The sequence below is a fragment of the Cibotium barometz genome, chromosome 57 (genome assembly GCF_041138505.1).
Source record: "Cibotium barometz isolate CiBa-2024 chromosome 57, ASM4113850v1, whole genome shotgun sequence".
Lineage (NCBI taxonomy): Eukaryota > Viridiplantae > Streptophyta > Polypodiopsida > Cyatheales > Cibotiaceae > Cibotium > Cibotium barometz.
The window spans coordinates 37,753,363-37,763,692 of NC_141102.1; positions in this window are offsets into that span (position 1 = coordinate 37,753,363).

Here is a 10,330-nt window from a genome sequence, read left to right on the forward strand (position 1 = left end):
AATTATTAAAGGCTAGGAACTATCGAAACGGCCCCTGAGCGTTCTAGTTGCCAATGATGCCATATATACTCTGATGAAGGAATGATGGAAAATTAAGAATCAATGGGATAAATTGGAAGATTGTGATCAGTGATACTATGGTTTTATTAAAGGATTGTTTTAAACTGGTTGAATCTGGTTGAAAAAGGCAATTTCATATTGGGTGTGTGAGTGGTGTGACTAGTTTTATTTTGCATGAACCTCCGGCTAGGGGGCCTTGGAACTCTTTTCCCTGGTACCCGGGACAAAACCTAACCAAATTTTTAATTGGATCCCATCACTACAGTGGTTGGGCGGTTGGCTAACCCATGGGATTGGATGGGGTTAGGCTGGACTGATGGATCCGTAAACCGAGACTCAAACTTTTGTTTTTACGATAGAAAAATAAAAAAAAAAATAAACCCCGGACAGTAACTGTTCTATGGATAGGAATCAACGGCTGTGCCTCTTGAATGGGGAAAAAAGCGTTGATCCCAATGATCCATGTGCAAGTTTCTTCCTTGAACTGACTAAGTATCTTATAGATGTAATCGGATCATCTCGATCAGAAATGATCTTGACTACGCTAGAGTAAAAAGTTATCCTGGTGGAATCGCCCGTGCTTTCCGGTAAAGGAAGTTTTTCCGGGTTCGGTTTTGGAACAACCGACGGATTAGTCTCTTATCCGGATATCCGTGGGCGAGGCCCCGAGTGTGGGACCCCTGTCCCACGCGAGAAGCGCTACTTCCGCTGCCAGTACCCCGAATCCGTTGCTCGGTGGGAACAGGGATCTTACAGTTGGTATCAGAGCATTTGGTTAATAAAGATCAACTGAGAAGACAAATATGTCAAAAATTTATCAAGAAACACAAAAAGGTTATAATTGTGTGAGATAATTCATACAATTTGATATTCAAATTGAAACTCGTAATTTGGTAATTGGGTCTTATGGAAGTACCGCAATTATATAGAATCCCTGACTTGCTTGAGGCCTAGATATGATAGTATTTACCTTATAATTCCAAGGGCCGTGACTACCCGTATATACCGAGAGTATACTGCAGCTCTTTACTGACAGTATATACGAGTAAATCTAAGACTTGAAATTATAAGCGTTAATGCTATCTAGATGATGATTTCGAATGTGATTGATATGATTTTTAATTCTGTTTGAGAATGAATGAATTGATTTGGATTCTGATTGAAAATGCTGATTGAAAAATGTTGATTTTTAAAAATTAGTTGAAATATAATGAAACCACAATGAGGGGGAATGGGACGAGTCCTTGTGATGATATTCATAACTAGAATGATGATAACGAATTCAGCAAATCACTATGAGATTAGTGGGTTGTGCTGTCAGATTGCTACTGTTAATACTTGACCGGTAGATCAAGTTAAGGGATGTCAAATTGAGAACTTGCTTCACTGAAATTTCCGTGGAGGAATGTTCCGAAGGAAACTTTTCGGTCTAATGGACCTTATCATGTTAAAGATATGAATGATATGATCTGAATGAATTGTTATTTAATGATGAGTTCTATATAAGGGATAATTATCCCAGTGTTCTGTTGGGTTGACCAGAATATAAGGAACCCCAGAATAAAACTTCCCTCACCCAGAAAGCATAGGCGATTCCTCCAGGAAAATCTTCTAATGTAGTCAAGGGCCTTATCTATCCTTTGTATTCTGACCGAACCCGTGGGTCACATGGCTGAATCAAGGAGAAACTTCCACTTGGTTCATAGAAATCATCGCTTTTTTTTCCCTGAAGCGAGGCACAGCCATTGATTCTTTTCCATAGAACAAAATCTCCCTGTAACTTACTTTAACTATCGTAACTTAAACCTAACTGAATTTTGTTATAGGAATCCATCGATCCAGTAGCCTAACCCCAACCGGCCCATGGGTTAGTCAACCAACAGACCACTGTATTGGTGGGATTCCTTTTTATAAAAATTTGGTTGTGTTTTGTCCTGGCAGGTATCAGGGAAAAGAGTTCCCAGGCTCCCTAGCCGGTACTCATGTAATTATATTAAACAGACACACCACTTACACACCCAATGTGAAATTGCCTTTTTCTCAGATTCAACTATCTTCAAGACAGAATTAGAATAAAACCATAGTGTTTCCATCATGATTCTCAATGTTCGATTTCCATTGTTTTACAAACAAGTCTCATCCACCGGACTCTCCGCCGTAGACCAGCAGTCAACCAACGAGATCCAATTTCATAGTTTTATAGTTCACTTAAATAATTCTCTTGTCAATCCATGAATATCTTCCTCGACATACGCATGGGTTTCCTAGCAGCCGGTGAGCCCGTGCATCGCATGGTGTCAGAACCCTCTAGGATCCTCCTTAGGTCTCCTATCACTTCACTTAGGGATCGCTTTGTCGGCCCTCGCCCATCGTATATCGGAAGCGTACCATTTTCAACCATACCGAGGTTGGTCAAGACCTTGGCAAGCTTTGCCCGCGGGAGACGTCCTTTGATGACTCCCCGCCAGCTATTGCAACATAACTCTCCTTAGATTAAACCATAAGCCAAATGCTTTCTTTAGCATTCTGGCATAAGATAGTCCTTTACAAAAAATAGAGTTTCTATGTAAGTAAGAATTTCCCATTGAGTTGATTTTTCAAGACCCTTTTTCTCAAAAATCATACTTTCTCAATGAAAATCATGAACCTGGTATCTCAGTGATCCACCCATCAATTACAACAAATTTCTAATCTATTTCTCGACGATTTTGGGTCTTAGGAAAAACTTCTCTAAGTCAGCCAGTTATCCATTCTTCGTACTAAAGAAATGGGAATGGTCACAAGACTTGGTTTAATTTCTGATTCAAGAGATGGGCATGCATCTTACTGATCCGCCTTTCTCATGTGGTCATGGTCTAGCCCTGAACTACTCGGATTTAATCCTAGATTTATTTCCTAAAGCTTTTTCTCCATTTATTTGATAAATTAACTCTGATTTCTAATCATAAGGGTAAAAATCCAAAATGATGAAAATTCATTCTTTCTTGGGCATAATAGAAATTTAAATAATTCTATTCATGGAATTTAACAAGGATATTGCATTATCAAATTTATGCATAGAATTAAAATTTTTTTAATGGTAAAATTTTTGTGCTATATTTTTTGCGAATTATCAAAACTCTATTTTTAAATAATTACACATAATTATAAAATATGGTGGAACTTCCTCTTTTAATCTAAAAATTTATTATGCATACCTAAGCATAATTATAAGCATAATTATATTTAAACCTCTTGTTTATTTTTAAAAATATCCAATTATTATTTCCATATGAAAATAATTATAAAAATATTAGCATAAACTCTCTTTCAACTTAAAATGAATAATTATGATTTTTTTAATCATAAAACAAGCTTGAATGAATTAATCTTTATTTTAATTAGAATAAAAATCATAAAAATATTTAATCTCTATCTCTAGCTTGTTAAGCCTAGAGTTTTGGTTTAAAAAAATAAGATTAATACTAAGATCCATCCTTCCAAGAAGGATTAATCCATAAAGGTGAGTATTCTTACAAAAAGAGAGATTTACTAATTCAAAATATTATATTTAAGCATAAAAGATTAGCATTAATCCGTTTAAACAATATGAATCACTAAAAGCTTGGTTTTAAGAAAAAAATTATTAATTAAAATACTTCCCAAGTATTAGAGAGGTTGGGAAGAAGATTACCATTCCAAAAAAGAGAAAAACATCCTTGATTTAAGGCTTACCCTTGGTTTTTGGCTTGATTCTTTAAGAAGAAGTGAAGCCCCAAAGAGAAATCTTGGCCACCAAGATGAAGAGGGTAATCTCCAAGAGAGGATGAAGATTAGTGAAGCTCCAAAGCTTCCCAAAGGAGAGGCAAAATAGAGGAATAATAAAATTACACCAAATTGAAGATTATACTGGCATGTAAATACACAAAGATGAAAATACAAAGGAATGAGGGTCTATTTATAAGTGAGGGAGGCCACCAACCATGTCCAACTGGGTTCTAGAGGTTTCCAGCTTTAGTTTGACTCAATTTGGACAAGTTTTGGACCAATTTGGCTCACTTTTTTGATCTAGTTTAAAGGAGGAGTGTAAGATTCCTCCCCAGCCTCTCAGGATGTCCAGTATCTTCCCTTGTAGTCAAATCCCTCTTCAGAAATATCAAAGATCTTGTTTCTACCTGTTTTGGCCTAGAGAGAGAGAAAATATTCTAGAGAGAGATTAGTTAGATTTTGAATATTTTTGGATAGAAAAATTTCTCATCCTATTAATATAAGTTCCCCGGAAACAAAAGTTCAAAAAGATTTCTAGAAGGTGCATTAGAAATCAAGTATAATCTGCTCAAGAGGCATTATCCTGAGGGTCAAGATTTTATCGAAATTTTAAATTAAGGTTCCTATGGGCCAATAATCAGTCCATGTGTGGGGAGGAGATAAATCCAATTTGTAAAAGAAATTACCCAAAAATTAGTAAATGCTCACATAAGATGAAGAGTTGACTATGTACAAGGGTTATTAGTAAAAAACTATGAGTATTACTAAAAAAATGAGATATTTTGGGTATAATCATTCCATTTTGACACATATGTAAGGAAGGGGAGTCCCTTCAAGGAGGTGCATACTTCACAGGCTTGAATGAGTTTTAAACTCAAAAATAATGTGATATTTTTATCTCTCCTCTCTCTTGGATCAAACTGAATCAAAAAGAAACCAAACTAAGTCCAAATCTAGTCTAAATTCAACCAAATTAAAATCTAGAAAATTCTAGAAATCAGTTGGTCTTGGTTAGAGCCTCCCTCTCCTATAAATAGAACTTGAGTCTTTGTAAAAAAATAGAAGAATTATACTATGCCAAAATTATGCTGAAATAATGCTAATTTTTACTATTCTCTAAAATTCTCTCCAAATTGAAGAAATTGGAGCTTCCCTCTTTCTTCAATCTCCATTGGTGACTCCATCAGCACACCAAACCAATTTATCGGTTGGGGGCCTCTACCGTGAACAGAGAATCAAGCAACTTGTAAGGTAAATGGTAAATTTTGATCTTTTCTATAAATTCTCAATGTTTCTCTCTTCTCAACTCCTCTCAAGCTTGAGAAGCTTAATTGGAATGGTTTTTGAATGCTATTGAAGTTAATTGATGAATGGTAGTAAAGAATTATATAAATTTCCATTTATGCTTTTAATATTAATGGTTTTTATGTAATTTCTCTCTCTCACTCAAAGAATGGTCATTCTCATGACCTATTCTCAGTCCAAATGAGGCTTTTCATAAAGCTTTTTCTTAATCCAAGATTAATCTATGCTTAATGGCTTTTTTTATGCTTTTAGTTTATGTATTTCATGAATATTGATGATTCAATCCATTATGGGTTAATGATCCAATTAGGGATCATTCTAATCATTCTCTTAATGATAAGCTTTATCCTTTAAAATAATTGAGATTTTTCAGTCATAGCAGAGGAGCTATGGTAAAATTTCTGTAAAAATTACACATAAAATAATTTCATTCAAAGCATGAAAAGAGGACTTTCTACCATATTCTAGGAATTATCATCCTAGATTAATTGAAAGAATTTCATGGAGAAATTGATTTTTATGCTATGCATAATTGATGAATTAAGAAAAATTAAATTTTTAATAATTAAATTTTATGTTAAAAAGAGTAATCCCCAACGTATGAGTAGTCTTAAAGGGTTATTTTCATTCTAGACATAGAAAAATGTATACTATAAATATTTATTTATAAAAGTGTGACTTTCATCATAATTGATTTTTATGCATAAGTAGATGCATAAAAGATTTTTTTAATATTAAAAGTGTGATTTTCATCCATAAAGGATTTTATGCATAAATTAGATGCATAAAAGAAATTCTTTTATATTAAAAGAATGATTTTCATCATAAATGATTTGTATGCATAAACATATGCATAAAAGGATTTTTTATATTAAAAGTGAGATTTTCATCATAATTGGATTTTATGCACAAATTAAATGCATAAGAGAAATTCTTTTATTCTAAAAGTGTAATTCCTACTAAATTGGATTTATGCATGGAAAGATGCATGAAGAAATTATTTTAACCCAAAAGTGTTATTCTCATCAATTTTGATTTTATGCATAGAAAGATGCATAAAGAATTTTATTTTTAATTCAAAGAGTTATTCTTATCAATTTTGATTTTATGCATAGAAAGATGCATAAAGAATTTTATGTCTAATTCAAAAGAGATATTCTTATCAATTTTGATTTTATGCATAGAAAGATGCATAAAGAATTTTATTTCAATTCAAAAGAGTTATTCTTATCAATTTTGATTTTATGAATAGATAGATGCATAAAAGATTTATTCTAAAAGTGTTAATTTCATTAAGATGAAAATTTATACATAGAAAGATGTATAAAAGATTTATTTTTATTTGGAAAGTATTATTCTCATTAAATTAGAATTTATGCATAGTAAAATGCATAAAAGGATTATTATCAAAGTGTTATTCCTACTAAAGTTATCTTTATGCCTAATAAGATGTGTATGAGATTTGCTAGGATGTGATAAGATGTGTATGAGAAGTGATAGGATGCGATAAGATGCATATGGGATGAGTTAGTATGTGATAAGATGTGATAAGATGCATATGGGATGAGTTAGGATGTGATAAGATGAGTTAGGATGTGATAAGATGTGTATGGGATGAGGTAATGGGATAAGATGTATATGGGTTGTGATACGGCGAGAATGGATGTGATGTAAAAGAATAGATGTGAAGGCGTATGTGGTTATATGAATGGGAATGTAGAAATGGATGTATGGATGTGGATGTATGAATGTGAACGCGGATGTGAATGTATGATATAGATGTATGGATGTGGATATGGATGTGGATGTATGGATGTAAATGTGAATGTGGATGTATGAATGTGGAGATAGATGTGAAAATGGATGTATGGATGTAGATGTGGATGTGGATGTATGGATGTGGATGTGGATGTATGAATATGGATGTGGCAATGGATGTATGGATGTGGATATGGATGTAAGAATGTGGATGCATGTGAATGTGAATGTGGATGTGTGAATGTGGATATGGATGTATGGATGTGGATGTATGATGTATGAATATGGATATGGATGTGAATGTGGATATGGATATGGATGTATGGATGTAGATGTGGATGTGGATGTGGATGTATGGATGTGTGGATATGGATGTGGATGTATGAATGTGAACGTGGATGTGAATGTATGATATAGATGTATGGATGTGGATATGGATGTGGATGTATGGATGTAGATGTGAATGTGGATGTATGAATGTGGATGTAGATGTGAAAATGGATGTATGGATGTAGATGTGGATGTGGATGTATGGATGTGGATGTGGATGTGGATGTATGAATATGGATGTGAAAATGGATGTATGGATGTGGATGTGGATGTGGATGTGGATGTATGAATGTGAATGGAGATGTGTATGTATGAATGTGGATGTGGATATGGATATGGATGTATGAATGTGGATGTGGATATGGATGTATGAATGTAGATATGGATGTATGGATGTGGATATGGATGTGTATGTATGAATGTAGATGTGAATGTGGATGTAGATGTGAAAATGGATGAATGTGGATGTAGATGTGAAAATGGATGTATGGATGTAGATGTGGATGTGGATGTATGGATGTGGATGTGGATGTATGAATATGGATGTGAAAATGGATGTATCGATGTGGATGTAAAAATGGATGTATGGATGTAGATGTGAATGTGGATGTATGAATGTGGATGTGGATGTGGATGTGGATGTATGAATGTGAATGTGGATGTGAAAATGGATGTATGGATGTAGATGTGAATGTGGATGTACGAATGTGGATGTGTATGTGGAATAATGAATGCAAAAATGTATGTGAATGGATATGAAGTCGATATGAGCGAATGGATGAGATGAGATGTCATGTGAATCAGAATGTGAATGAATAATATAAGATGTGAACGAATGAGATGTAATGAGAAATGGATGTGATGAGACGTAATGTAAATTAAGAAAGATAGGAATGAATGTTATGTTATGTGAAGTGAATGAATATGATGTGATGGGATGGAAAATGATGTATCCAGCTGGTCTCAAGAATGGATACATATATGATTTGGAATTGGGTTAAGTAATATGGATTGATGTGGAACAATCTAGAAAGATGTGAGTTCATTATAGAAATTGTATTTGTAACGTGTTTGTAAATGACTGTTTTATGTCAAGAATGCTGGGAAAGCATTTTGACCGTCTTGTGATTAAGGTCGTGGAGACCTAACTGATAAAGTTGCAACTGCTGACGGAGAGTCAATGGAGGACGCCTCGCGTAGCAAGGTCGATCGAGGTTTTGACTAGCCTCGGTTCGATTTAAATGGTGAGCTTCCGGTATGGTGGATGAGGGACCAAGGAAGCGGCCTATGAGTGAAGGGCTAGGTGACTTGCGAAGGATCCTAGAGGGTGCTGACCATACGGTGCTCGGGCTTTGGGTCGCCGAAGATACCCACACGTGCATCGTGGAAGATATTGGAACAAGGAGTAAGAGTTGTTTTCTGAAACCGAGTATGGATCTAGTTGATTGACCTTGCTGCTCCTCAAACTGATGAGTCCACAGCTCTCTTATATGGATCTGTTGGTTGATCTTGCTGATCTTCAATGAGGATTCCATCTTGATTTTTATAAGTGATTATCTACCGGGAACTATGAGCTAGGAACTATAGAAAAGGCCCCTGAGTGAACAGGTGGTGAGTGTTCTGGTTGCCAATGATGCCATAGATACTCCGATGAAGGAATGATTGGAAATTAAGATTCAACCGGATACTTGGAAGTTTATGATCAGTAACACTATGATTTCATTAAATGACTGAATTAAATACATTTGAATCTAAGAAAAAGGCAATTTCATATTGGGTGTGAGTGGTGTGACTGGAGTTAAATTTGCTTGAAAATCCGACTAGGGGGACCTGGGAACTCTTTTCCCTGGTACCCGGGACAAAACCTAACCAAATTCCTAATTGGATCCCATCACTACAGTGGTTGGGCGGTTGGCTAACCCATGGGGCTGGATGGGGTTAGGCTGGACTGATGGATCCGTAAATCGAGACTCAATTTCTGTTTAGTTCGATAGATGAAGTAAATCCCGGACAAAAATTGTTCTATGGAAAAGAATCAACGGCTGTGCCTCTCAAACAATGAGGAAAAAAGCGTTGGTCTCTATGATCCAAGTACAGTCTTTTCCATGATCTGACTATGGGACTTACGGGTTCGGTCAGATGAGCTCAGTTAGTTAAGGCTTTTGACTACGTTAGGGAAAAGCTATCCTAGTGAAATCGCCCGTGCTTTCTGGGCAAGAGAATTTTTTTCGACTTCGGTTTGGAAGAATCGAGGAATTAGTCACCTGTCCGGATATCCGTGGTTGGGTGAGGCCCCGAGTGTGGGACCCTGCCCCGCGCAAGATGTGCTACTTCCACTGCTAGCACCCCGAATCTGTTGCGCGGTGCGGACAGGGATCTTAGAGTTGGTATCAGAGCCAATTTGGCTAATGAGGATCAACCAAGAAGCCAAATATGTCAAAAATTTATCAAGAAGCACTAAAAGGTTGTAATTGTGTGATAAAATTCATACAATTTGATATTCAAACTGAAATTTGTAAATTGGTAATTGGGTCTTTAGATGGAAGTATCGCAATTATATAGAATCCCTGACTTGCTTGAGGCCTAGACATGATGGTATTTACCTTATAGTTCCAAGAACCATGACTACCTGTATATACCGAGGGTATAACTGCAGCTCTTTACTGGTGGCAGTATATACAAGTAAATCTAAGACGTGAAATTATAAGCATTAATGCTATTCCAGATGATGAATTCGAATGTGGTTGATATGATTTTTAAATTCTGGTTGTGAACTGATGAGTTGATTTGGATTCTGATTGAAATTTGGTTGAAATGTAATAAGCTGAGCAAAACCACAATGAGGATGAATGGGACGAGTCCTTGTGATGATGTTCATAACTGGAATGACATTAATGTTAGATTTAGTTAGGAAGAAATTATTCACATTGGAAGGTAGACACACATCATAAGCAATTTTGAGTACGACATCCCTCAACAGCATGGGGTATGTTAGAATTACCTTAAAAGCACACACATATACGCAACGAGCCGCAAACTATTCGGCCAAGTGCACGAGGTGGCACCTTATTGACATCCACAAACTCAAGGTTTCCCAACTTGACCCTTACCAAGCTTACAACATTATCGA